Raw genomic sequence first — 26,715 nt, 5'->3', positions numbered from 1 at the left:
AGTCATCTTTCAGAGATTCCTGTTTATTCCAAATTAATCTGCTATAAAACTGTAAAAATACTAGTATCCACCAAAATGTGAGCGCAACCGTCTCTTGCTGAGGAAATGCTGTGTTTCTTGGACTCAGGTTTATCTAGGGGACTGTTTCTGTGTAATTCTCTATTTCACGTCTGTGTCCAGATCTATGCAAAACAACGAGTCCCACTTCTCTTTCGGCAGGAGGCTTGGTGCAGTTTGGAAGGTGTTAGCAGGATTTCTCTTGTCAGCTCTCCTTTTCTAGTGAACCTCTGCAGGATGCTCACGTTCCCTGTGGACAGGGTCAGGTATCTGGAGAGATGCAAAGGGAGGAGAACAGTGCAGAGCTGGTTTCAAGGTAAATCCTGAATCACAGACCAGAAGAAAACTCAGTGGAATAGTCCATGTTCTTTCAAACTGTAACTCACCATAGTGACTTTTGACCTCTACTGAAATCCTTGATGCAGTATAATTTGCTAGAGAAATCCTGAATTATATCATTTTGCAAAAGCTAAAGGAAGGAGGCGTTCCATGTTGATTGTATTCTATCTACTTGTTTTTCCTTGATAGAAAAGGGACTGGAGAGCTCATAGAGAGACCTCTGCTTTTAAGTATATGGCCATGTGAAAAGTGCACTCTTCTGTCTCACAGAGAATTGATTTATGTTGTCCTTGAAAAATCTAAGCTAGTAGTCAACAAATGACTTGATTTGAAACAAATATGGTTTTGTGAAGGATATCTTATGCTAGTGCAGACACCTTTTCCCCATTGTTTAGCAAAATGCATTGTTAGAGATGTCTTTTTTTCCTTCTGCTGTAACTTTTGTGTATGAAGAAAGTCTAAAATTTAATAGTATTTCGTGGTATTACATTTAGTAGTACATTTCTAGCAGTACTAGCAATCAAAGCTAGTTATTGGACAAGAAATAATAGAATCAGATCCAAGGTTTTCTTGTTACCATCTCCTGGAGAGGATCGTCAGTCCTCCCAGCCTCTTTGGTACACAGAACCTGTAAGATACTGTTGTGTCAGTGTCTCAGCCAACTTTGTACTGATGAATTACCGTAACGCTGCTTTTTTTTTTTTTTTTTTTTCCTCTGCATAGACATCAATATGGAAAAATGCGTGCATCAGGTCATGCGATATATTAAAGGCTACTAAAATCTGTTTTGACTTTCACAGGTACAGTTGCCTATAACGAAGGCTGTGTGTAAGGATTAAATGCAAGAAGGCACCCAACAGGACTATTGCAGTTTAGCGGTGGCTGACATGTCTCTCAAAACTCCGAGTAGGTTGTGCTATAAATATAGCCTCTTGTTTTGCAATTGGCATTTTGTTAGTGGGTGGCTAACTGCTAATTTGAAGGGGAATAAACCAGCGATCTAATATTAATAACTAATTAATAGATATGCAAGTATTTTAAGTCTATTTTTCTGCTTATTTATAGGCATATTATTCATATATGATGTGACCTTCTTTGCATATATATGTTTAATTCTGAAATTTGTGCTTCAGTGACATTCAGCCGTATGTGCCTTTGCAATCATGAAAGCTAGAATGCAAAGGCACGTTGGTCGTATTTCTCAAAATCACTTTCAGATGATGGCGACAATTTCAAAGTATTCACAGTACAATTTCAAAGTGGCACTTAAGCAAACTATTAAAAAAAAAAAAAGAAAAAAAAAGTAGCCTTTTTCTTGAACCAAGGCCCAAGAGGAAAGCCAACAGTGTTGCCTACATATCCCCTTAATTTGTGACGAGTAGATCAGTGGCAGTACAATACGTTTTCCTGTGTATGTAGCAAAACAGAGGGTAGCTTTTAGGCCTCTCTTGAAAGTGAATAGCTCGTACACAAGTTGAAGAGGAGTAAAATAAGGGAAATCTCACAAGAAGCTCAATTCTTTGAGAGCAGCATGTAACATGCATTCAAGTGCACACATTGCTGCTTATAGCATATACATTGCTACACCAAAGAGATGTTACATTCAGGTTTGCTCTGCTAGGGAAACATTTCCACACCGGTTTGTGTCTCTTCTACCTATTCAGTCACCTCCTGTCTTCTCTCTCCTGCTTATATTCATCTATAAATTAATGAATGTCTGTGTGGTACTTGTCCTTTTAATGAATTCTTAAATTGGAATAGGGAAGGGAAATTTTGTGAGAGATGCTTAATACTTTGTAGGTGCTTGATATTTTTGGATTTATTTTGTCATATTTCCAAGCAATTGTAGGTGCATTTCATTGAAGTTGATGGAGCAGTGCAGCAGTACTGTGGACTGTGACTTTTGGTTGTAGGGAATGTGTGTGTGTGTGTGTGTGTGTTGCATTTATATCTTGCTCCTCTTGTGCTAGTAACTGCTTTACTAAGGATTCAAACAAATGTTCATTTATAAGTAACAAAAGTTGTTTTCCCCTTATGTCTATAGTTTGTTACTCATTGTGCTAGCTGTCCAAGCAGATTTAAACTGTGCCCTTGGAAGTGTTTGCTCTTGCTGGATTAAAATATTATTGGCAGGTATCTGTAAAATTCACGTCAGTGAAAGTATCAGAGGTGCCTTTGACAGCTCTCTAAAGCCTTCACGTTAAGGTTTCTCACCATTTGTTGCAAGTATGAGGAAAATCCTATCATTAGGGCCAAAATTCTAACAATAAGCAGACGCAGGCTTCTGCTTTTTGGTATACTTTACATTTGTGCATCGTGCGCGGCAGCGGTTTGCTTATTAGAGGGCAGGGTTATGGGAGCTGTGCAAGTATGGTTGAACGCTGGCAGCGCTCGTGGCAACTGTCAGAGTCCTCTGAAGGCACAGGGGGTCTTTGCATTTGTCCTCTTGCCCCGCTCCCCAGAGCTGTGTTTCAGCATTGCTCGTAGTTTGGCGGTTGTGAAAGAAACGATTAAGAATAGTCAGGCGTGCCGGCCTTGCACGCGCGCTCCGCGGCACGCTGCTTCCGGACACCCAATGGTCTCCGCTTTAAGGGGGTTTCTGTTTTGTTTGTTTGTTTGTTTTTCTGCTCTTACGTACTTCTCTGTGCACGGTACGGCTCTGGGCAAAGAACCAACCTGAAACAACTTGCCGTGTTACTGATACGGCCAGCTTGGCTGGAGAGAAGTGTTTTAAGCGCTGCTTAGGGTTCAGACCATCTCAGGAAGTGCTTAAGGTTCAATTTGTAAATGGAACTGGCTGTATGTGTCCAGCTCATAGTGATTTTCTGAGGAATAACTGACACTGCTAACGTACTCGTGTGCTCAGGTGCTGGCAGTTGTGTATAAAGGCAGATAATGAGGTACAAATTTAAACTCTGCAGGAAACTTAAAGCATGATTTCTGCCCTTTAAAGGCAGTTTCAGGTGTGTTGTGAGTGACTGTCAATGACTTATTGTGCAGATTTTGACCCTGTATATATTTTTCTGACTCTTCTGTATTGCACTATTTTCAGTTCCACGTGATTGAAGGAATATTGGAGGATATGATAATGTCATTGCATATTTGAAGCAGACCGAATGGTCTTTGGGTGTTTAATAATTACTTCTGTTTTGTTTTGTGATGTTTACCAGAGCAACCAGTACTTTTTGGTATGGGTTTAAAACTAAAAGATAAGTTAGGAACATGATATAAGTTTCCATTTTTATAGCCAATAACTTGCAAAATACCTATTGAGTTCAGGGATGCTCTTAGTTGCCTTTTTTTTTTTTTTTTTTAAACAGTCAGCTTCAAAATTTATGCATGTGCCCATGCCTAACCTTACATATTGCACGTAATCCTTTTTGATTTCAATGCAATCATGAGAATGAGTCACAAGGTGCACACTTAAAATTTGTTTATAAATCTTGGCAGATTAGGATTCTGTAATATGAGTTTTTAAAATCTGTAATATGTTAAAATTTACAAATTTTAGCTCACATTTCAAATGGTGATTTAAACATTTTCTGCTTTGCTAAGCATATCTGAATCAGAGAAGTTCTACTTTTCCTTGCAATATTTATTTGCTGATCTTTTCTATCAAAAATAGCAAACTCTATTTGTCAAAGTACTAACATAGCAGGCCACAACACTTTAAGCATCTTTGAGAATTATCCATATGCCAATATTGGTAATAAAATAAAAGAATTTGTCAAATACCATGCTCTAGGAATATTAATCAATGGTTCGCATACAAAGTTCTCTCATTTTAACTGCTACTAAACTACTAGCAGCACAAAATTCTAGGAACTTTGAATGTCGTTGAAAGTTTGTAAGAAAAGACAATAAATAATCTGATTTCTGGCAAATACATGAATAAAAAAAATAGAAGAAGTTCTTGAGTAACTGTCATGCCTTCAAGTTTTGAGGAATGAGACTTTTTAATGGCTGGTGTTTTTTGTTGGCTTGTTTTTGATGTATGGATTTGGAATATATTTTTCCATCTGAATGAATTTTTCACCTTCTTCCTTGAGGTTTTTTTTTTTTAATATTCTATAAAATCTCAATACACGCTTGTTCAGTTTTTACAGGTCTTGATATGACAGTCGCATATAGAAACATTGAACTTTCTGAATAGTACCAAAAAAGAAGTTAGCGTCCTTTTGCAAACATTTGTTTCATATCAAGTTAAAGGCCCGTTGAGTCTGTAAATTAAAATTAAGTCGTCTAACTTTCCACAAACATGCATCTTTTTCAGTGAACTTGAATGATGGTTTGGATTACTATTTTTAGGCCTTTACAGCAAAGAAACCAAGAAAGTGATAACATATATAGTCAGATTATAACAAGATTCCAGTACTTTAAAATTACTGCATGATGAATTAGTTTGTATAGATTTTGACTGTAGTTGCCTGTAATAAAATGAATTGTTAAGTAATACGCAACTGCGGTGTTTCCGAAATAGGAGAAAAATAGGCTCTTTTCCTTGTCAAAGACTTTGTGAAGCAGGACCGTGAGTTCTGGTTTTTAGTAAATGAAGATGGGGAGGGGTATGCAATTTCTGAATAAATGGTGATTAATGCTGCCTGTTTGTATTCACTACAAACCTGAGCCAGGAATTTAACTTGAGTCTCCCAAGATAGTGCAGCAGCTCTCTGTGTTGTAACTCCATATGACTATTGAGTTGCAACTCTGAAATCCAAGAATCTGTCTTTCCCTCTAGTAAAGTGTTACTAGAATACTACCAGAAAAAAAAAATCTACCTAAATTCTAGAAATCAGACCATTCTTTATTATGCTTCCATACCCTCAGCTGTGTTCCAGTTGCAGGTTTGAGAACCCCTGCAGCTGCCAGATGACATTTGTATCTACCTTTGTAGTTCTCTATTTCAGTAATATGGGCTTTAATTATAGTATGATATAACCTGCTTTCAGTCCGATTTAGGGCCAAATCCCACTATTTTTATATGTGTATCTAATCAAATTAAATCCCAGTTTGGGGTCTGTGCTCCATCCTGGAAGTGCCATTTCATATTTTTTGACTTCTGCACTTGATGGGATCCTGGTATAATGTGTAGACTGAGTGTAAATATAATACATTAATATTATGAATATACTGCATTTCTGATTGTCCCTAGAACTTATTTGTGTGAAAGAAGTCTTCTGCTCCCACCATCACAGAAAGTCCACAGGCTGTAATGCTACACACTTCCCAGGAAAGGGTGTAGTTTTCAGCTTTGGCTCATTTTGAAAGCAGCCAAGACTATTGCAGGACAAGGTAGCTGTTTGGCTCTTACCTTCTCACTGTCCAAGAGTGTCCAAGGCAGATCTTATTTCTGAGTGTCCTTGCCTCGTGTCCCTTGCAGTGTTGCCGCTTGCACACTTTTCCCTACGGAGAACATGCTGGCGCTAACGTAATAGGTGTAGTTGGAAAGCTGAAAGCGGCTACTTTCCTTTATTTGTGGTGCGGGTGAACCTCTAATCATGAATTTGAAGGCAGGCACAAGGGATGTAGCGGCCTTCTGCTCTGGTAATGGTGACGCTGATGAGGGCTGCTGCAATAAGCCACGTTGTTAGAGATTACGTGCAGAAGACTGCAAATGTGTGTGCTGGAGGGGGGAATTTCTAAATTTCAAAATGGCAAAATTGAGGATTTTCGGGAATGAGAACTAAGACAAACTTTACAGTGCTTTTGCTCGGTTTACGTTTTGATGGCTGCTTTTCAACAAAGAGATGCAAGCTCTGGAAATCATTTTTAATGAGTATGTGAAGCAGTGCCTATAGCATTTGCAAAACCAGTCATGAAACAATACACATGGCGACAACTTTTAAAAAATTAAATGCTTTTGCCTTCCAGTTTGGTAAAAACCATCCCCATATTTGTTTTTTCACTGAGAATATGCATATAAAACTTGAAGATTTTAACCCAAATAGTTTGAATTATGATCAGGCTAAAGAATTGGAATAACTTTCAGAAAGAAAGAATGAATTTCAGTATCCTGTCCCCAAAATAATCTGAACAAATAACTTAGTACAAATATATACAAATAGTGTCCAAGATAAACAGTACACATGCAGTCCCAAGCAAAAAAGCCATATACATCAGCCCCTTGCAGATATACTACAAAATAATTAAGAAGAGGATGGGGGAAGCACATCTTCCATGCATGGAGAATATTGGGTACTAAGAAATGCAGGGCACTTTGCTGAAGTTCTTTAGTTCTTGGGTGTTTTTTATTTAATGTTTGAAAGACATATCTCATATGAAGAAACTATGAGGCACAAAAAACCTCAAATACACGTCTACTGAATATACGTGCCTATTAAAGCTAATATAGATGTACCCACTTCTCTGAGATTTCGGCAGGAACTCAAGTGTGAAACTTTGGTAGCGCCATCAGTGGACTCTGAAAATACCCTCTGCATTACGACTGATACGACTTCTTAAATCCTTTTAAAGGTTGCATTATGGAAATGGCAGTGGATAAGGAAGGGAAGAAGAGATATGCATTCACTTGGGACTTTGCCTTGAGGTAGTCATAGCGCATAGCACTAGTGTTTTACAGATAAAAATCTTAAACTTCATAGCCTCATTTTCAGACACTGGAATAACCATTTTGCTAACAAACACGGTTTAATGGTATTGCTATACTTAAAGATGTAATACTGCTGAAACTTCGCGTGTTGTTCGTAATATTGTAATCTGTGTTCTGATTATCACCTGCCTGGAGAGCTTGATGGAAACACTAGCTGTTTTGGCTGTAAGCTTACGGGATAACGTTTTCCTGAGGGTTTTTGCTGGAGTAGGGTAAGCGACTGAAAGACGTTCAGACTTTTGTAATGATCAGACCTCTCTGCGTGTGCTTTCCAGCGTCTCGCTGAATCAGTGGCCTAGCGTGGGCCTGCAGTGAGGCGCGTACACCGCCGAGGGGTTCTTGCAGCTGGGCTTCGTCAGACGTAGCCGCAGCTAAAGCTGCTGGGCCAAGCTATCAGTCGGGTTAGGTGTGGAACCGGTGTGTGTGTTTATGGGGAAATGATCTCTGTGCAGAGAAGGAGAGGTGGACAGCGGGATGCGGCCGGTGCGCCAGCTCCATGGCACCTGGTCACCACTGCTACCGAAAGAGAGGAGGCTGCTGCGCTGGAGCCGCTTGGGTCTGTCCCTGGGCTGCTCCCTCCCGTGGGCCGGAGCAGCGTTCGAGGGGTCAGGTAGAACACGCAGCGACCTGCTCTGGGTTAAAACCCTGGTGGTTTGTTTGTTTTTTCCACTCGGATAACTTTCCAGATGCAGAAGAAGAGGAGTAGCGGGGTGGGGGGCAGAGCAAGAAGCTGTGGGTCAAGAGAGGGTAGCACGGTTTGTTTTGGTGGTTGCGCTGGCTTGCTCTGCGCTGCAGGACTTGCGGAGCTGCGGGATCGGTCTCGTCAAGCGTTTGCCTTTTGGCAGGGCTGGGGCTGTAAGCAGTTCTGAGGTCGTCTTCCCTGTGATGAGTGTTTCTGACGTCTTCTGAAATTACAGTGTCTGCTGTTATCAAGGGAATACGACTTTGACCTTGTTTACTTTGCGATAATAAGTATTATTCAGTGAATTGTGATCTTAAACTTTATATAAGGGGTTGTCAGTTTAACTGATACTGTCTTTGATTGTGCTGTTTCTGAATTATAAAAAAATATTTTAGCATTCGCCTTTGCAATCAGTGCAGTGCTACTTGAAAATTAAACAGATTTGCTTATGTTTCCTAGAGCAACTTCAAGAAGCTAGCTTGAATTTTTCTACCCAAGAGTTTTTCTAAGCCCCTTCTCCTGTTAATTCTATTTTTTTCTTCTTAGAGATGGAAAGAGGAATATGTGGTGCTGTTTGCAGAGACAAAATGGAAAAGCAAATCTCTCTGTTTTTATAAATGAACCAACTCTTTGTTAATGCGTTACTTAGATTTCAGTTTCTCTGCTGGTGACATTTGTTAGTTGGATGGTCTTTGAAATAGAGGGATTAGAGGCAATAAGTGGTAGCAAGCAGATCAAATTTCTCAGTGATAACATTTATTTTTATGCAAATAGAAGGAAAGCAGACCAGAAATTAAGCTGTGCTCATAGGATAGACTAAAAGTAAGGCCCTATTCATGCTTTGAGCTCTCTGAAGGCAAAAATAACATGTATTGCTCTAAGTTCAAGATACAGACTTACATTTTTATTTAAGGTCAGTTTATACAGAATTTCTTTTCTATATACATGCGTTTCATCAGCTTGGTAGCATTCTTCATTACAGTCATACTCATCACACAGAATGAAAACAATGTCAAATATTATTAGCAGGTTGTTCTAGTGGTGAAGAAAGCTGTAAACAGCACTTTCTTCTTAAAAGTAGATAATTTCTCTCTCCCTCATGGGCATCATTCAATTTATAAAATGGGTTGTAAAATTCATAAAATTCTGAAAACAATTTACTTTTTTCCATAGGTATATGTGCTTTAATAACCAACCAACCAAAAACCCTAGACAGTCATTCAAAAAAAGAAGTATGTTACTTATTTGTTTAAAAATCTATTTTTTATTACCAAAAAAAATTGCATTGACTGAAGAAGTCCCAATTTAATAGTAGTAAATATTTCAGTTAGAATTCATGAAAGAGAAGAATCTGTAAGGAAAGTTGTTGCCATAGCTTGGGATCGTTGCGAGCAAAATTATCTTTTTGAAAGATTGACTCAGGCTAGTTTGGACAGCTAATTTCTTTTAATTTAGAGAAGCACAAGTCACAATTTTTCCTGTATTTCTTTCAGTTAGTGCAAGTAAAAAGGTTGCAGGAGGGAAAAAAAAAAACACCGTGAAATGGGTAAATATGTGCCAGTTTCTTAAAGCAGAGAGGTGTTTTTCTCCAGTGTGGATGTACGGCTCCATGCCGATGAAGGAGCACGCCCTAGTGGCAGGTTCATCCTGCATGGCCTTGTCTGAACTGCAATCATCGTACTGACGTATATTACCCGAAACAGGGACAGGAGTGATGGTTTTACAAAATCTTCTTAAAATCGCCACATCTGTTTCTGTCCCGTGCCAAAACAAATGCATTATGTTTGCATTGGGCATCGTGACATGTACTGGTAGTCCTGTGATAAAATATTTGCTCTGTGATTAATTTTGAAATGTGGGAGTAATGTGTATTTCCTTTTTGAATGCAGGTTTTAAATATATCAATATGTTAAACTGCGGAGACAAAGATTGCAAGCTCGTGATGCACAGATTCTTACAGGGTGTGAGCATTTCCTAACAGATACGGTCATTAAGGTTGCCAGTTAGTTTTGCGTGAAATGTTGAGGTTTAGGTTTTCATACTTTTCAAAATCTCTACGTTTTTGCATTGAATTTTCTGTTCTTGTCTTCTTCCTGAGGTTGATTCCTCTTCCAACCCTTTTATTCCCTCCCCTTCTCTTTTTCTAAAGAAGATTGTAGGTTTGCATTTTGAGTCTTCGGATTCCGTGAAATCTCTCTAGATAGGCATCTTCTAGGAAAGGAAAAATAAAAGACTAACCATATAACTACAAAACAATCCACGGCGTCACTGCACTAGTTCGAAGATTGAATGTAGTAAGGGAAACCGTACCCTGTGACTACAGGTGATTACCCTGTGATGCAATTAGTTTTATCACACCACTCAGTGGGAAAATAAATTTAAAGGTAAAGTTTTATGTCATTAACTTCACAAAACAAAGAAAAAACCCTCCAAAAAACTATTCACTGTATGGAACCTCGACGTCTTTGCAGGACATAGGCATTAGCCATGCAATAAATGTTACTATATTTATTATTTTGAAACCTGGTAAAATTGTTTCCAGAATATATATAATTTGGGGGATTCTCTGGTCACGTTATCTGATGCAAGCGACTGCAGAAGTAGCCGGCTGTTAGGGTCTGTTTGAAAGACTACTTTGATGCTTCATCATTCTTAAAAGACCTGTTAGATTGGACCGCTGGTTAATTCTTGCCGTGCGCCCTCTCGGCCCTCTTCATCCCAAGGCAAATTAGTTAACTGTAAACAGATTTCCTGTTGTTGTTGTTGTACGGGAGACTAATGGAATGATGAATTTCTAGTGTTCTGGGTATACTGTGTTTTTATGTATGCTCTGTGGGGAATTGTAGAGAGGAAAGGAATTCCTCTTAAACTGGCTTCTGGTCAGGATGTGGCAGCACACTGCTTTCCTTTAAGGCCTCCTTGTTCTCCCTCCTATTTGGCTTTGTTTGTTGGATAATATCAATTAGTTACTTGCAGCAGTTTGCTCTGAACGAAAAATGCTTGATGCAAATGCAAAAGGGAAGAAGTTAAAAGCATGGGAACGCTAAAATATATTGCTCCCTCTTGTTAGTTTAACCAGCAGGATCAGCATCCCCTTTAAAGGATCTTTTGCGCTATCATTCATCTTGGAGTTAAAATTTCATAACTTCTTAAAACTTTGCTTCTGATTTTTTTTTTTTCCTTAATTCAGTTTTAGCCAAACAGTTCATGCATACTGTTAGGTTCACGGAAAGCAATCAAAGCAGTGTGTAATAGCCTAGCAGAGAATTGAATTTACATTAATTTTGGGTCAGGACCTTTCCACTTCTTTTGTGAGCTACTGTCCGTAAGTGTTGTTACAGCAGAGGACTAGGATGCTTTTAAAGTTCAGGGCGGTGGAACTGGATCTTCTTTTTCTAAGAAATGGCAGGGATAATAACAAATAAGCTGAATTTTACTATTAGGAAGCTGATGATCTCTTTATTCCAAATGATACTTATCATTTACTTCTCATTCTTCTGGGTCATAATATTTATATCCTCCCAGTCTGAAGATGAGAACCCATCAGTGTGTAAAAACAAATACTGCAGCTACCATACAGATTGAGGAGTGCAGTGCGGTCAGAGTACGTGGCACTCCTCACTTCTCTAGTCTGTGGCTCTTTCTGTATTTTCAAAGATTCAATCCATACGTCTCAATCTGAACTACAGGAAATTGTGCCGAAAGGAGGGAAGAATAGATCCTGGCTTCTTTCATCTCTTTTGGAAGCACTAAGCCAGCGCAATTTATCTAGCCATTAATTTGGATTAAGACACATTTATCTGAATCTCCTGGGAATTTAAATAGGGAAAATGATCACTCACCAAAATATTCTGTAATTTCTCAATCAAAGCAAAAATTTTTTTTAAGTCTTATTCAAATTAGTAATGGCCTAAATAATTAAGGGTTCCTTAGAGGTCAATGATGATTATTTTTAAGATGATAGAAAGTCTTAAATGCTACATGCTGTTTTAGGTCCATGTTGCCTTTTGTATTTTGAGTCCTTGTTTTAAGGAGGTCTTTGGGAAGTTTGTGTTATCTATGATATCTTTTATGTGTCTGTGGCTGGAGTTCAGTGTTTCGAAAATGGTTTGCTCTTTCCCTGACCCCTTCTGTTTGGGGTAGGGTTATCTGTAGTGCTACTAAGTCCTGCTTCAAACCACATTTTTTTGATACATGAATTCTTTTTGTTGCTGCACCCACTTGGACAGTGTTCCTGCTCTCTTACCTTCAAACCTTTTATCCCAAATTCGTTAATTTATATGAACTTACTCTGTAATGAAATCATCTCTAATGAATGTCTGTGGTTGGAATCACTACATCATACAAATATTCTCATCACAGGTATATAATGTACTTCTACAGCATATTTAAGTTCTGAAGTCATGTATGCAAATCAGCTCAACAGGGGTATTTTAAGTTTTCATTCATATAATATGTTCTTTAAAGTATCCTTAGGGTACCTTAATCTGCTGGTGTTAAATTCGGATCCAAAAGGCCAAGTTTGAAAAACACTGGACAGTTTCATTGTAGCCTTGTGTTTTCTATTTCTTATCTTACGGTTGAGTCATTTTAGCTGAATACTTTAGCTAACGCTAAAATAAACTACCATATCAACACTTAGACATTTGTAAATTTTAATCTAGATGCTCATAAAGTACTCCTTAGTCAATATGAGAGCAGCCAAAAAGAACAGAAAATTCCATTAAAACTAATAGTCTATTCTGTTCTAGTGTTTTGTTTCTAGCTAAGAAAAAGTGAGAAGAGATTAGAGTTGAAAATGTGCCTGTAATGTTGCTTTAATATCAAAAGATGGTCTTTAATTTTTGTTCATTTGTTTTGTAATATGAGCATAAATTGTGATCAGTAGGAACTGAATGTTGTTTTAATGCTTTCAGTAAAAAGACTGGTAGAAGAATAGCTATCTCATCCTTTCTTCATCCTTTAAAACAAATATTGATAGAAACTATCATAATATGGTTTGTGTTACAGGTGGTGTAATACCAAAGGCTGTACTGCTGCCACATCACAATTTTGTGGGGTTTCAGAGAGTAGTTCTGGTAAGGACACTCAATGATTTATCTATTTATTTGTCATAAAAGTGGACTGATACTTTGGTACAATTCAATATTGGTAATTACGATTATATGCGTTTATATTATTGGTTAGGTATCAGCTTTTGCAGTCCACTGAATCTTTACATTAAGTGTTCTTTTATTCAATGGTCTTTAACAGCTCCTTTTGGAGCTGTTATTGTCTAATGTGTAAATCCATATTCATTTCATTGCGAGCTGTTATGATAGAACACATCAATTCACAGCATGGAAATGTTAATAAATAGACCTTTTGACAAAACGGCTTGTAAAAACTGTATTGTCGTCTTGATGTGTGGAACCTTTATTGCATTAGTGCGTATTAGCTTTTAAAAAAGGTGCAAAAGTTACTGTGCTTTGATTATAGGATGTTTTATTTCAAGTACTAAAATCTTGACTTCATGAAGGAAATTATGAATATGTGATTCAGAGGGTAAATATCCAGATGATGTACTGTCACCAACCCGTTCTTCTTAAGTTTAGTGTACAGTCATGGTTTTGCGATTGTTTTTCTTTAAATGTATATAACTGCAATCTGCAATCCCTCTGTCGCTTCTCTTGACTTCGCATACTTTCCTTTAACATGGTCTCCTATCTTTAGACTGCTCTCTTCTCTATGGCTAGAGTTACAAGGGAGATGAGATTACTTTACCTTTTCTAATAAAGGGAAAATTCATTCTGAACCGTTCCCCCGACAGCCGTGCTTGCGTATTGTGCGAGAGCACAGTCGAGTATTTGTTCTTTCGGCAGTAGATAACTGATACTGCATTTGTATCTGTAGAATTTTTAATACATACTGTAATTTAACAAATGTGGGTGTAGCAGATGTCCTTCCCCCCCCCCCCCCCCCCAACCCTTTACCGTTTGTAGCAAGCCCTCGTTGTGAACTATCTTAGGTCTATAGAGGGCACTCAAAGGCAGAGCAAGTTTATTTTAACAGCCCTTTTTGTGCAGGCAGCCCCCCGGACACACAGAAGAGGACGTTGCTAACTGTTCTTTATGGCCTTGCTCCTGCAAGGTGCTGTTTTGCTGGCTCTGCTCCAACAAATCACTTAAGCAATTGAAGTCAATGGGACTATAATACGTTTAAATGTTCTTATGGCTTGATCCATATCTTTCTATACTTTCACAAGTCTTCTTCCTGAAAACAAGATAAGATGCACAAGAATTTCTTAATGGGATTCTCTAGTTAACCTAAGAAACTGGTAGTAGGTCTTTCTGTGTTGGAGATGGGAGGTTTTGGCTTTCAAAGGCTCTGGAGGCTGATAATTCAGGGATGTAAAAAGGATGCCGTTTGAAGATACAAGTGAATTGGTGTAAAGATTGAAGCCATTTTTGCTTTTGTTGCTGCAGTAGATTGGTCCTTCTAAAATATTTGGGCATGGTATTATTCACACTGTCTATTTTCCAGCCATGTGGATAGATTACACCTAAGCATGCACAAGTAATGCATGTAGACATAACATAGGGATTTCTGTATTTTGGAGCATAAGGAAAACATACTTATGGATTTATATGAGGGCAACGGCATTGTGAAGTTTTGAGTAACATTAGTCAAGAATATTAAAAGGCCATTCCGCAAAGGAAAGTCATCACAGCTTTTTAAATATTGTAAGAAAAGAAAGATGATGGGAGCTCTTTAGAGTGTGAGAATTTTTCAAAATGTTGTGAGCAATTTGTGCAGCACTTATTAAAGTATAATGTGATCTGGAGAAGTTACAGACGTCTTTGTCTCTATCACAGTTAACTTACTATTTCACCATCCCTTATTTTCAAATAACACTCCAATTGCTGGAAATGGGAGAGTAGAACTCTTCATGTGTGAAATTTGTGATTGCTGTGCTTTGAAGTAAGATAACCAAACACGCAGGGTTTCTGTGTGTGCATGTTTGTGTGGGGGTTTTGTTGTTGTTTTTCTTTTCTTTTTTTTTATTATTATTTTTTTTTTTTGGAAGGCTGTCCTGCCTAATATGGCAGCCTTTGAGACAGAGAAGCTTGAATCTGAACTAGCAGAAGTAGTTACTGTAATTTATAATTTTATAAAAGATAAGAGGTCATTTGTGGGGCATTTTGAAGACCTCTTCACTGCAGCTGCCTATGTAATAGTAGCCTGCAGATATAGGCTGTGGTGTATTTCTATCTCTGCTGCTGTTTAGCTTTACTAGGCAAAAATGTTTTCCCTACACAAGGCATGAAACTATGATCGTGTTTCTTACTGCAGCAGCAGAGGAGACTTTTAAATTAAAAATAGTGCCTTTTAACGTAGGGGGAATTCTTATCAGACAGATGATGTATCTTTAGGTTTTGAATAGCTTTCTTCATAGGGGATTAATCTAAAAATTTCTCAGAAGTGAGAACAGGTGTCTGATGTTGTCCTAAGCAGTCGGAAAGAAGAAGCAGTGTCCTGGTTTTTGTCTTGTTTCTGCTAAGAATGATCCTTTATGACTTTTAATCCGTTTTATCAATGGTTTCTTCAGTAGCCTATCCTGCTTCTACCATAGAAAGCCACCAGCTTTAAATTTTGAAAGTATGTGTGTATGCGCATGGACATGCGCACAAGCATTTATATACAATTTTGGGGGGTGCTTCCCTCACAAGACAAAAGTTTTGCGTACAGCAGACTACTTTGTTTCCTGATTATTATTTTTTTAATATCCTGTGTGCTGTGCAGAAAAGTAATAATAGTTCTTTAAAACATCTGTAAATATTTTGTTGAAACTCATTACCTCTAAGTGTGTTCAGATTCCTTTTGTTAGTCAAAGACCCTCTTTACAATGTCAAATTAGCAGGATTATTTGGAACTTTTTTTTAATTTTCTAAGAACAACAATGCAATTTCTTCTACAGATACAGGTGACTTAACAAAGTGTAGGAGCCAGCTGGGGCTGTGTTATGGTAGGCGTGCTCATGAGATCTCTGAGAAATTTTCCTTTATGGTAGTATAAATATGTCTCTAGATTTAAAAACCAATAAAGTAGCAGAACTTGGCATTCATCCACAGTTGTCCTTAGTCTAGGATAATTTGAGTCAGGTAAAATATTCCACTTTAAAAGGACAAGGAGAGAAGCTTGGTTCTTTTGCAGGGTATTTTGTAAAAGAAACAACTGCTCTTGATGATTCAGATATTGGAACAACTCCCAGCAGAAAAGGATGTATTGCAGGCTATGAAGAATCTGGGCAAGGATGATGAATGTATTGCATGTCTTTTCTATATATTGTGGGCATATCACCTCAGTATACATGCTATTTTAATATTGTGTAAAAAAAGCCTTGGTACAGATTCATTTAGAGAAAAAAAAAGTAAGCACATGTTGAAGGCAGGAAGGGGGGGATTGAATTAATGGCTGGACAAGCTTAGGGGGCACAAGTAAGTTTTCATAGCATGTTTGTACTTTGAAGGGAAAGACTGATATTAATTCATATGGAAATTTAAGTATAGCTAATATAGATTGAGATATTCTCTGCCAAAATGCACAGTAGAAAGCCTAGATAGACTATGTGAGGTGCTGTAAACAAAGACGCTTCGAGATACAGTACAGAGTATGATGTAGAGATGTGGAGGTTGAATGTGTGCATTGGCCTTGGTTATTGTGGCAGAACCTGAAAATGATAGAAATTAAGGAAAGAGACTCTTGCAGGCTTGGAAAACAGCCTGGCCCTTGCTGCAGAGTTGCAGGGGGCCAGGCATTTGTCGTAGCTAACCGTGTCCCTGCAAAGGTCTCACGTATGCAGCTCGACTTCCCGTGCAGTTCAGTGTCCTATCCCATAGCAGAAGTGGTGACACCTGCTTTACCAGTAGTTTCATTGCCTCTGTGGCTCCTTGGCTGCTGCCTGGCTGCCTCCTGGAGCGTGTGCTGGAGGCGACGACAACGGTGAGGGAGAGCAGAGGACGGTGGCCCAGGAATGCCCAACCTCCTTCAGCCTTTTACCATCTGGTGCCAGGGCTCTTCCAGGAGCTGTAGCTCTGCCATGCTCCATCGGAGTAGTGGTACGAAGCTGCTGAAGAGTCCTTACCTCTGATGACGAATCTTTACCTGGGGCTGCTCAAAAACTGCCGTCGCTGTCTCGCATCCTAAGAAGCCATCCCATCCAAAAGCAGCTCTCTGCCCTCACAACCAACAGCCCCTAACCTGCCTGTTGTGCTGTTTCCAGTCCCATCTCAGTGACCATACTGTGTCACAGCATAACACAAACCAATCTGTGCGTGCTGGTTTTCCTTTGTGCGCCCAGAACAGGTAGCGTCCATGTGTGGCTGTGTCTAGTCTCCTTGGGAGTGTTAAGATCATTGATACTAAACTCTTACCACAATACATGGTTTAAATTCAATGGGTGTAAAGAGCTTTGAATCTTTGAATGCCAAAAAATACATTAATTTTTCATTACATGACAGTTCTAATAAGGCTTCAAAGTGATACAGATGCTTCTGGAAAAGTTATATTACCTTTATTTTAAAGTCCACCTCAAGTTAAATCCTGAGGTGCTGAAGTATGTACAAAGGGTTTTGATTCCCTTTAACATTCCTTTTTGTAAACTAAAATTTTGAGCAATCACTTCAATTAGTATAGCTCCCTTTTCAGAGGAATATGCTGATTTAATTATTTCTTCCTGCTTAATTAGTATTTAATTAAAAAAAGAAGAAGCATGAATGAAGATAGTCTCATACTATCCTGTTGCACTTGATCTTGTTTGCACTGCTAACTGTTTTTTGTCATTTCGGCTCAGATCCTGCAATTTGATTATTCTTAAAAATAAGACAGCTTTTAAAGGCTCCACGTCAGTGTCAGAACTGTGGTTTGCACCCTTGTGAATACTGTTGTTGCATTCAGTTTCGTTAAGAGTTTTATTTGGTAATGAAAAGAAAGTGTGGTTGTGGGTGGTATCAGTGGAGTGGTTGATGAGCAAAGTATGTCTTGTTTTGCAGATTAGCATCCTAATAAGGCAGGGATAGTAGAGGAGTGTGGGAGTAAACATCATATATAACTGAGATTCACAAGTTGTTCTTTTTTTGCATTCATACAGCCAATTGCAGAAGCATGCTATTTATTATTTTTGTTTTTACAAAATGCTTTCCTGTTTGTGAAGGTCCTGCACTCATAATGGTTATTTACCTGCATATTCCCACTGGCTCGCTTAAGACTGCTTTGGTAAACAGGGGTAGATGTGAAAATGCCTGGGTAAAGGAAATAGTCGAGTGTTTAATCTGAGGGTAAACTTTTGTAAGCCTTCCTTAAAACTCTCCATTTATGTATAATGCTACAGTCAGTCATGAGTTACATGTCTTTAATTCTTTTTGCTGAACATCTTGGGGCTAAAAAGAACTTGTCAGCTTACATTTAATTTATTCCAGGCTTTCGGATACGTTTCATGGCTGTAGAGAGCTTTGAACGCTAAAGATGATGAATGTTGGCACGTATTTTCAATACCAAATTCCACGGTCCAACTGCAGTTATATTCTCAACGTGTTTAATATCTGGGTTAATGTAGAAAAAAATGTCTAAAGTAGAATGTATTTCTGCTATCAATATGATGGCCTGTTTGCCATCAGTCCATGACTCGTGATAAATTGACCTTGCCACAAATAGTCAGAGGCCATGCTAAAAACATACGGTGATCTCAGCATCCTTAATTCATTCTGTTTTCACTGTCTGAGGGATACTGTTTGCTTTTTCTTCATCCCAGTCATAAATAAAAAAAAAAATCTGGCCTTATCTACAGTAAGTAGCAGGTTCTGATGTAGTAGCTCTTGATGAACAATTGCTGAAGCTGAAGCTTTTATCCTTCCCTTGTTAACAGCTTATATTCTTCTGGGTTGAAGTTGCAGTAAATTGTCACTGAAGGATCCTCTCTGTGTCCTGTGAGATTGTTTTCTTTTCTTTTCTTTTTTGACCCCATTATGATATTTTTTCACAGGGGTTTTCCCTTTCACCCTTCCTTTTTCAGAAAGAGTGGACTTGGAGCTAGCATGCAGCAGAACATCTGCCCCAGGAAAAAATTGGCAGCTTTCATGCACTTGCGAGAGGATTTCAGATAAATTGTGTGTTATCCCAAAGCTAGATGCTTTGTCCAGAGCACATACTTCCAAAACCACTTCTCTCATGGGAAAGGTATATAAGACTAGGCTTAATAATGGGGAAACAAGTCAGCTTTATTTGCCTTTACCATAGCTCGAACCCTCTTCACCTGCTCTGTGAACAGAGCACCGAGTCACTGTCCCTCCCCCCGACCTGTTTGTAGCCTCATTGCAGAAGTTACCTGCTTTTCTAAAGTAACGTGACAACTGAGGAAGACGCTCGTGTGAATTCTTCACTCCAGAAGTGTTCACATAAAGCCCCTCTTTTCTGTCAGGTATTATAGGAAATACCTCTCTTGCTCTAGCTGTGCAGTTAATATTATTTTTAGCGTAGTTCTGTTAACGTCTATGTGAAAATAAAACCTGCACTTGATATCAGCTTTGTAGGTGTTAAAAAAGCTGATAAGAGCATTCAGGCTCCTACACCAAGGGCAGGGCAAACAAGTGAGTGGATCCTGGGCTGAAGAGAGTCATGTTCAGGTAGCTGTCTGTGTTTATCCAGACCCCCATAAGTGCATTTGATTGTCTTTAGTTGCTCACTGGAGAAGAAAGACCAGGCCTCAAAGAATTGCAGGAATTTAGGATAATTACCGAAGTAAATGCAATCAACCTAATAAAAATTAAAAAGCCAGCATTTAAAAAACAAACTAAACCAAAACAGAAGAACCCTCTTCCCCTCCTCCACCAAAACCCTGAAGCACAGTGGCCTCTAATGCGTGTTTCAAGACTTGGACTCTAGCAAATGTCATAGTTGTACAGTCTAATGCTGGTGCTCTCAGATCCTCTAGGCAAGGACTGTGTATGGTTTCCTAAAAGTGCAGCTTCACAAGTACCAGGACCCATCATTTTGCTTTTGCTGTTTTTTTTGTTGTTCTTGTTTTGTTTTTTTTGCTTTGTTTTACTTTTGTCTATGAAAAACGGTGTGTGCAGTATGCAGTGGACTTCAGCAAAGAAATGCCCGACTTTATGCTAATGTGAACTGTAAATGTGAGCGTGGTGCAGAGGCATGCTGTGAGAAGGCACTAGGTTGGCTCTAAAAGGCATAACATTACTCCATACCCGTGAAATGGCTCTGCTGAGTCTCATTTCTGCTGTTGCTCTAACTCAGGTGTATCTGCAGTGCTTTGCTATTCTGTGTAGGTACACTTCATCATCTCAATCTCTTGTTGTTATGGCAGCATTACAAAACTTCCTAATCAAGAATGAGGGAACGCACTGTGATAAATACACCGAGGCAAGGAAAACAAGGGCAAGGCCTTGTCCTGAAGAGCCCTCAGTATGTATTGCAGAGGGCATAAGGCTAAAAAAAGACAAATAAAATGAACAGAATTTAGCTGAAATAGAAATCACTAATATTGAAGAGGAATTGAATTTTATTCAACTCACCAGAGTTTATTTGTGCAAAGTGTTAGCAACTCTGATTTTGTAACAGAAGAGCAGTAAAAGAAGAACATAGAATAAGATGTTACTGAGGGAATTAAAGAAAAAAATCAGTGCTCCTGAAAGTGTTTGGAGAGATGAATTCAGGAGTGGGGAGTTAGCAGAGGCAGCGCTTGGTGAAGAGGTGAAAACCAGGGCAAATGCAGGACCACTAGCTCAAGATTGTGTGTCAGATCAAGAGATGAAAGCCAGAAAATGGATCACCAGCATGAAAAAAGATAGCAAGTACAACCCATAGAAACTGTTAAAGGATGAAGGTACTGGAAAATGTAAGCGGATTCTATACACCCTTATGAAAAAATCACTTGTCAAGATAGGGATGCTATTGTAGGAGTGCAGAGATATCTTTCCACAGACAATTGTAAGAACTGCATACGCTGTTTTTTTTTACCATCAGGTAGCAATATAAATATGTTAATCATAATAAATAGAGTCTGTGCCAGTCTACACGGACACTAATCACTGTTCCACAATAAGGTTTCCAGAACAAACGAACCAAAACCACTGACAGTTGAAAACTGGCTAATTGCAACAGTCTGCTAAAATTGAAATAATTATTCATTGACAAATAAGTAGCGTTAGTTCAAGCTCAGAATGAGTCTTTTCTGTAACCTATCAGTATGCAGGTCAGCAACAGCAGCATAGTGAAAAACTGTGTCACTGTTAGTGCACTAATATCCATCAGCTCAAACGATTGATGTAGATGTAATCACTGTCTCTAATAGAAATAAAGTCAGGGTAATGGAACATCGTCACAGGATCAATGTCTCCTGTTTTGAAAATAAACCCTCTCAGCTCTGCCTTTGCATTTAGGTACCAGCAGGAGACCGTATCATTCAATTCAATTGACGCAAGCCCTTAGAGCTCTGAATGATCTATTGTGGGAACATCAGGAACGACATACTGGAAAAAATGGAACGTTCCTGATCAGACTTGCAGGCCATATTATTCAGTGGGTTTTCCAGCAGTGAAAATGAGAATAAATCAGCTGGGAGCACAAACTTAGCACAGTATGGGGATTTTTAACTTCATTTCTTAGCTTCAGCTGTTTAGTTTCTACATGTTTTTGACCAAAAAGTTTGAACCATAGCACTTGGGCTCATTTTCAGTGATGCGTAGTCACAAGTAGAAGATGTTTTTGGATTTTGCTTCCCTTAGTCTCAGCAGAAGCTCTTAGTCGTGCTCATTTTGACCAACTCAAGAGCTAGTCTCATTCAGTTATTTTCTCTAAATTTTTTTACACAGTTTGATCCAAGCGAGGATTAATGGGTGTGCTCCCACATTCATCCATAATTAATTTTTCACTAAGGCTTTAATGCACAGGTCATTAGCAGTCACATATTTGCATGCTTAAAACTGGTACATGCTTAATAACTATGTTGCGTTGGATCTTAATCAACATAGCAGACAATGCTTCTTTCAGTTTTCGTCTTTCTTGCACTTGATGCCAGAAATCTACTGCTGTTCTGTGTCTAGATCCAGAGAATATTAGTGTGTCATTATCTCAGCCGTTATCCAGGAAAGCGATTTAACAATTTTAAAAACCCTTCTTGAGACAGGGTCTTTATGTTTGATTGCCAAAGTCTTAATTCATTTAAATTAGGTATTCCTAAAGGATTGAAACTATGTCTAAGGGGACAAGCGTCTAATGGCTTAAGAATGGAAGATCTACAGCTTGATTGACGTTACCACTGTTCCCGTGATGACCCCTCCAACAGGAAAGTTTTCACCTCTCCCTGGAGTAATGCCAAACATTTATCTGATGCTTTCCTCTCCCTTACAGTGTCGATATAGCTTAGTATAGAGCCCAGAAGGTGGATTTTGCAGGTCATCTCTTGAAGTCCATACTGGCCAAACTGATACCACTTCCCCAGGTAAATGCACTAATTCTGCAGATCAGTCAGAAGCTAGTTATCTCTCACCAGTTCGAGAAATGCCACGTTTCCAGTTCTGCTGCCATAGGCAGCTGCCCAGCTTGCCTGTAGGTAGGCAGCACAGTCTAACCCTGAAGGTCATCACATCAAGCTATGCTATTTCTTCCTTTCTGAAAAATTCCTGTGCTGTCTGGCCGGAATTAGCTGTTTGATCAAGGAGAATTTCTTAATGTTTGGTTGTATTTTCAGGTGTGCTGGGAAAGTGATTTAAGTGTTGAAAGAGGGTTATGATTAACTTTTTAAATACTACTTCTAGACAGTTTTGATTTGATCCTAGTTGGACTGCGTTGGTGGACTTGAGCCTTGCAGTTCCATGCGTAAAATCTCTTCTCTGGCTGCTTCTGCAAGAGTGTGACAGGGAGTTTGGGTCTGGGATTTTTGGAGGGAGCGAGGGGAAATTGCTTGAATTTAGTAGTCAAAACTGAGACAAAACTTTCTTCCTATGGTTTGACTGGCATATGGATGCATATTTTGAGGAGCCAGATTTGGCTTTTAAATTTTGAAGAAATAACGTACTTGTTCCTTAAGAAAGATGTTTCACAACTACCTCCATTTTAAGAGGATTGCAGTTAACATGCAGAAAAGTTGTGCCTAGAAAAATATCTATTTTCCTTGTCATCTAAAGAGTTGAAAATTCTTTAAAATATTGATATGATTCTACGGAGAGAAGATCTCTCCCCCACACCATTTCTTCTTGCGGTGCATTGTAACAATGAAAAAAGAGTTTGAGAATCTAAAGAACATTGACTAAAGTGTCAGTACCAGATATAGCTCTATTTCTGTAGCCAATCTACAGATTTACAAAATACAGCTGCCAAGAAAAGCATTTTTAAAATATGAAAAATCAAATAAATAATGTAATTAAATAGTATTGTGAAATGTAATATTATATCAATGTTCAGTAAAATGGTAACATGTGAAACATTTTCATAACGTTAATGGTAGCTACAAAAGCTTCAGAACTTTACTGAGTCTTTGCACAGACTAGTCTGTAGTATCATTCTCCTATCACAGAATAAATTATTTAAATCCGTATCCAAAGTCATTAAAGCATTTTTAATTTAATAATAGGAAAGCCTTACAGAAATTTTGAAGAAAACCCATGTACTATTTTTTGGATTCTCTTTTAACAAGCCAATTAGTAGGCAATTTTTTTTCATTAAATTAGCTTGATGTATAGTAATTTGTTCTGTATTATACAGAACAATTATTTCAAAAGACTTCATTAATGGTTATTTGTGCAAATACGTCATATTGGCCAAAGTCAATATCCCATATAACCTAAGAGATGTATATTCAAGAAGAAAAAAGAACTCCAGAAATAAAAGCAATGTATAATTTTTCATTTGCTCCAAACATTTTCTACATTTACACTTAGGACTGACCCTTTAGCGTATAGACTTCCTATGTGCGTCTTTTGTTTAGAAGAATTTTGGCTAAATGTGGAAAACAGAACTGATAGAGATACATACATTTCACATGGTTTAAAATGAGTTAATTTATCAGAAACTGTACAGTGAGATCAAGTGATTTTTTATTTTTATTTTTGGTTGAATCACTGTAGAATGCCCTATAGCTGTCCTAATTTCAGGAAGCTGTATTTTTTTCCTTTAGAAAGAAGAGAACTGCTAGTTTTGTTGCCATAGTATTGGAAATGTAATTCTGAATACGCTGTCACTTGTCTCTCTACTATAACATCCGGAATCCCAGTCTCCTGGGTCACACAGCATATGACTTTGGGGAGGAGATTCGTAGTTCAGTAATTAAATACTACTTTGCTCTAGGCAAAACCAACAAATAGGCTTCATCTGCAGCTTATTTTGTAATATTATTCAGGACTTTGCTTGGTGTTTTGGGGGACTGACTGCTCAGATAAGTAGACAGTGACTGTTATTTTTAACTAAGGTTTTGGGTGTTTTTTTTTTTCCTTTCAGGGTTGTAATTCTTGTTCTTCAGAATATTTCAAACTGGCTTTGTCATCTTATATGCTCCGTACACTCAAATTGGCACAGAAAGATGGAGACCGTTCCCATAAATTAGGTCACTAAAGCTGAAGTACATAATACAAATATTTATTGACTGAGCTAAGGAAAACAATTCAGATTAGGAAAAGAAAGTCTATTCTTTAGTGTTCGGAAATGAAGGTGTATTCCAGAGATTAAAAGTAAAAGCAAAGCATTAGAGTTAAAAGATGAAAATGTGAGAAGCAACTCTTTTTTTTTTTTTTTTTTTTTTTAATTGCTGAAAAGAAAACTAGGAAAGCTCTTGGCCATATGGGAAATCAGTAAGAAGGTTCATTAGGTAAAATTACAGATAATTTTTTATGCAAGTTCATATTTGACGTAGCTTATCAAGTTTAAAACCAAAAAAGGACATTACAATAACAGCAATTTAGAAACAGAAGTAAGAAAATGAGATAATTTTCATTTTGAAATATATTGCAACAAAGCTTTTACACTTAATTTTAAAATGTTTTCCTTTGAATTCAAAAGGTTAGAAAGAATTCTTAATTATAGATTTATGAGATAGTAGGAGAACCTTAATAAGGGCTCATCTATATTGTGCCCAGTACGGCGTTGGGCCCTGTCTCTTGAAGGAAGATGCAGAAGAGCAAACAGGAGCGTTTAGAGCAATTAGTCAATACTAATGTTCATTTTAATAGAAATTGGTCTCTAATAAATTCATATGCAGAAGGGGAAAGGACATTGGTCATACACTGCATGCTTAAAAATATAAGAATCACCAATTTTTTTTTACAAGTTTTCTTTTATAAACAGCTTGTAGAGGGGTATACACAACACTTCTTTGAATTAGTCTTATTGAGTACAGGAGCTGTTTGGTGTGGACCCACCATAACTCGGGGAAGATTCCTTGGAAGACTCTTGTTTAGTAGAATAGCAGCCAAAATACCTCGGAATAGGTAGTATCTTGGGGAATCCCAGATTAAAACTTTGGTTGTGCGGGCTACTCTCCAGGTGAGTTTGGTGTCTGAACGAAGCTCTACTGCGACCTCACAAATTCCGGAGTCTGCCTGGTGTGCGGAGTTGAATTTAAAGAGCACCCTCTTCGTTTTCTTCATCACGTGTATGAGTTCTTCTGTCAAATAAGACTTTGTGGTATCGGTGCCTCGTTTTCTTAATCAACCTGGGTGCAGTTGGACAAGAGGTAGAGTTTAATGTATTTGCACTTTTTCCTGGCTATTACCTATCCCACGATCCACACTGACAGCAATTGTGTAGTTGTCAAGGTTCAGCAAATGCGTTTCCTGAACTGAAGGGATCCCCAATTTTGGTTGCAATGTATAACGAAGAGAGACTATGTATCATTGAGAAGACTTTTCTTTTTTCTTTTTTTTTCTTTTTTTTTTTAAGATAGGTAATACAGATGTGAAGCAGAATTGTAATAAAACCTTCCAAAGGGCGCACACATACCTTCAGGGGGTTTTGTTTAATTAAAAGACTAGACATTTCCAGGTTGGTTCTTCTCCCCCCCCCCCCCCCAATAACTCTCCTGGTCATAGAAATTGTAAGATTGGTAAACAGCAATAAAAAGTGATGACACTCCGCGTGCACACATGCTGACAAAACAAAATATTTGTCAGTTTCTCGCAAAGGCGGAAAAAATAAATGGACTAGTGACAATATTTTTGTTGTACAAGATTTATTGTTTTTGTAGCCAGGCTTCTGTTTTCCATGGATAAATGCAGCCGTCTGTTTACAGCTGAACATTAAACATTTTTCAGAGCTACCCAGAGCTTTGGGTATTCCCTTTAACATATCATATTTGGTATCAAACTAAATTGATTGGTATGTTTGGGGGAATTATTATTGCCAACAGCCTGCCAGGCTTTTGTTGTCCTACCTAATTACAATGTGCTAGAGCCCACCTAAAACTGCAGAAGTGTTACTTGCTTAGGCTGTGGTTTGATAAGGTAAATATAACTATAGTAAATCTATTACATGTTCTAAAACTGTGATTAAGAGAAGTGAAGTGCTCATCTGGAATATAAATTTTCTCTGCCTATTCAAGTTTGTTCAAAAAAGGGCTATCAGGCCGCGAGCCCTATCAGGCAGCATCTGTCCTCCAGCATTTGGCATGAACCTGGAATAGAAATACAAAGCTAGCATAAACACGCATACTGGAATGATGATTTGTCAGAAGCGCAATCAGATTTGCAGTGTTGGGTACCCATTAGTCTGCAGATCCAGCGTTAATGGTAGTGGAACTTGACATCATTGTAACAAGTAACATCTAATGTTACTTGTAAATTTTACCCAAAATATGAAAGAATGTGAGTAGTCCTCCAGAGGAAGGACAGAGAATCATTTGGAAAACTATGATGACACATGTTGGTGTTTCTAAATTATTGGTTCATAGTCATGCGATGGAAAATTAGAGACCTGTGTTTGCTAAATGGAGGCTAAGTCAAAGTTGGTGTGCTGACCCTGGGATAAGAAACCTAATATCTTTTGA

At 38.2% G+C, this 26,715-nt stretch overlaps 1 protein-coding gene across 2 annotated transcripts in view; it reads left to right on the top strand.

Moving 5' to 3' along the window:
• TBL1XR1 (TBL1X/Y related 1) overlaps positions 1-26,715 on the top strand; it is a 120,952-nt gene that overhangs the window by 69,769 nt on the left and 24,468 nt on the right. The window contains exon 3 of one of the 2 annotated variants that reach the window (XM_067301423.1): positions 12,699-12,766. The exons of the other annotated variant lie outside the window; for it this stretch is intronic. The gene's annotated coding sequence lies outside the window, so the exon portion shown is untranslated. The remainder of the gene's footprint in view (positions 1-12,698; positions 12,767-26,715) is intronic. 2 annotated transcript variants of the gene reach the window in all.

Source organism: Apteryx mantelli, chromosome 9, assembly GCF_036417845.1.
Source record: "Apteryx mantelli isolate bAptMan1 chromosome 9, bAptMan1.hap1, whole genome shotgun sequence".
NCBI classification, from domain to species: Eukaryota; Metazoa; Chordata; class Aves; order Apterygiformes; family Apterygidae; genus Apteryx; species Apteryx mantelli.
The sequence above is the reverse complement of the archived record's forward strand: the minus strand, read 5'-3'. Positions and strand labels throughout refer to the sequence as shown.